This window comes from Physeter macrocephalus, chromosome 21 (assembly GCF_002837175.3).
Source record: "Physeter macrocephalus isolate SW-GA chromosome 21, ASM283717v5, whole genome shotgun sequence".
Classification (NCBI taxonomy): Eukaryota; Metazoa; Chordata; class Mammalia; order Artiodactyla; family Physeteridae; genus Physeter; species Physeter macrocephalus.
In genome coordinates this window covers 22,031,433-22,034,478 of record NC_041234.1, presented here as the reverse complement: position 1 = coordinate 22,034,478, position 3,046 = coordinate 22,031,433, and positions in this window count along the sequence as shown.

Genomic DNA, 3,046 nt, shown 5'->3' with positions numbered 1-3,046 from the left:
CCGGAGCCTGTGCTCTGCAAAGGGAGAGGCCACGACAGTGAGAGGCCCGCGTACCGCAAAAAAAAAAAAAAAAAAAAAAAAAAAAAGCTCATTGTAGTCATTGTCTCTAAACATTCAAGTTTTCATGTGTATATGTGACAGATTATATCCCTAATCTGTTTGCATCAAGCTGGAAGAAAGAAATTTTATAACTAGCAGCAATATTTTCTTATGTACACTTGCCACACAAAAGCTTATTTTATTTTTTATAAATTTATTTATTTTTTTATTTTTGGCTGCGTTGGGTCTTTGTTGCTGCGCAGGCTTTCTCTAGTTGCGGCGAGCGGGGGCCACACTTCGTTGCGATGCGCAGGCTTCTCATTGAAGTGGCTTCTCTTGTTGCAGAGCACAGGCTCTAGGCGTGCGGGTTTCAGTAGTTGTAGCACGTGGGCTCAGTAGTTGTGGCTCGCGGGCTCTAGAGCACAGGCTCAGTAGTTGTGGTGCACAGGCTTAGTTGCTCCGCGGCATGTGGGATCTTCCCGGACCAGGGCTCAAACCCGTGTCCCCTGCATTGGCAGGCAGATTCTTAACCACTGCGCCACCAGGGAAGCCCCAGAAGCTTATTTTAAAAAGAAGACATACAGATGGCCAAACAAGTACATGAAAAGATGTTCAACTTCAGGGAACTGCAAATCAGAACTACAATGAGATACCACCTCGTACCTGTTTGAATGGCTATTTTCAAAAATGAAAGAAATAACAGTGTTGGCAAGGATGTGGAGAAAAGGGAATCCTCATGCACTATTGGTGAGAATGTAAATTGATGCAGCCATTATGGAAAAGTAAATGTACCCGTACATTCAAGGGACACTTAGGTTGACTCCATATCTCGGCCATTATAAATAATGCTACAGTGAAACATGGGAGATTAGGAGGACAGAGGAGCCAGGGTGGTGAAGATGAAATAAAGAAAATCCAGATGTACATACCACAAATATGAGAAAGAGATAGAAATAGATAGAGAGAATAAGATCAACTGTCTCAATTTTTCCCTGTCTCTCCCTTCCTCCTTGGCTCTCACTTAAGAACATCCCTATGGGGACTTCCCTGGTGGTCCAGTGGTAAAGAATCTGCCTTACATTTCAGGGGACGCGGGTTCGATCCCTGGTCAGGGAACTAAGATCCCACATGCCACGGAGCAACTAAGCCCGTACGCCACAACTACTGAGCTTGTGTGCCTCAACTAGAGAGCCTGCGTGCCACAAACTACAGAGCCTACATGCTCTGGAATCTGCGCGCCACAACTACAGAGAAGCCCATGCACCACAACTAAAGAGAAGCCTGTGCGCTGCAACGAAGAGCCCGCATGCCGCAACAAAAGATCCCCCGTGCATCAACGAAGATCCCACGTGCTGCAACTAAGACCTGACGCAGCCAAAAATAAATAAAATAAATAATAAATAAACCTTTAAAAAAAAAGACATCCCTATGAAAAAAATTAGAGCAAAACCAGTAAAGGATTTATGTTCCCTGCATGCTATCGACAGAGCAGCCAGTGCTGTATTAACGATTGCTATGTCACACCATACTTCAAAGTAAGGACGCAATTTCCTATTCTTCATCCATGAATTATCTTTGAAACATAACTTTGAAACTCTGTGTTTGGCTTTGTCCAGAGCCACTGGACAAACTCATTCTCAGCAAAGTATTTTATCATTTATTCAAGTAAGACTGTGTGGCTTAAACCTTAAGATCAATCGAAACTTCCTTTTGCTCTAGCAGCTCATCAATGCCCAAAGAGACTTTGAGACAAAGGGCAAGATGAACAGCATGAGGGAAAGTTCACAGTGGACAAGGTAAAAAGGAAAAAAAAAGCTCAAGGGCTAGTTCTTTCTCCAGAGCTAATTAGATGTGTGACCTTGGAAAGCCACTTAATCCCCCTGAGTCTCAGTTTTCTCATCTATAAAATGGATATATGACCACTTTTCCTCTGAGAACCAAAACTGTCTACGCCACACTCAGCCTGGACACCGAGAACCCAAACCACACCTTACCGGCTACACTAACATGACTTCGCTATTCCATTGTCTTCATTAGTATTACTTTACTTTTCCAGGATGGTTTGATTTTTTATTATGGGATCTTGCCAAGAGAACCATCAACTCTCGATAGAAAGCATCAATAGATAATTTGTACTCTAGTATTCATCGAATCCCTCATCTCAAAAGCATCATCTTGCTGTTTTCACCAATCCAGGACATATGGTGATTCTCATCCAATCCTAGTCAAGCCTCCCTACATTGAAAGACTTGTCGTAAACCAAACTTCTAATTCTCAATAAACTCTAACCTTACCTTCATCCCTCTGAGACAATATCAAAGCAAGAAACTCAGCTTTGTCTTATCATGTGTTGGTGATGTTTGGGAAGCCAGCTTTCAACACCTCCCAGAATCATTGTGCTAGTATATGTGAAAATTCTTTGAATGCTGTGAATTGGAATGAAAAAATGAGTTGGGGACTTCCCTGGTGGCACAGTGGTTAAGAATCCGCCTGCCAATGCAGGGGACACGGGTTTGAGCCCTGGTCTGGGAAGATCCCACGTGCCGCAGAGCAACTAAGCCCGTGCGCCACAAATATTGAGCCCACGTGCCACAACTACTGAGCCCGTGAGTCACAACTACTGAAGCCCACGCACCTAGAGCCCGCGCACCGCAACGAAGAGTAGCCCCCGCTCGCCGCAACTAGAGAAAGCCCGCCTGCAGCAACAAAGACCCAATGCAGCCAAAAATAAATAAATAAATAATTTTAAATCCCTTTAAAAAAAAATGAGTTGGTAGAACGACCATGGGCTAGCCTTTCCTCTCTCCTGTGTGATATCTTTGCAGTGGGCAGTAAATACTACCCTGCTAAACTGGAAGTGCCGGTATGCCAGAAGGGGATGTAAACATCCCTGTGACTGATGACTCCCTGAAAGTATTGTAAGATGTTGGGGGCTCCTGTACCCACCATTGGAAGGAGAAACTTTTTCACCGGTACCTGCCATTGGACTGTTCTAATTAACCTACGT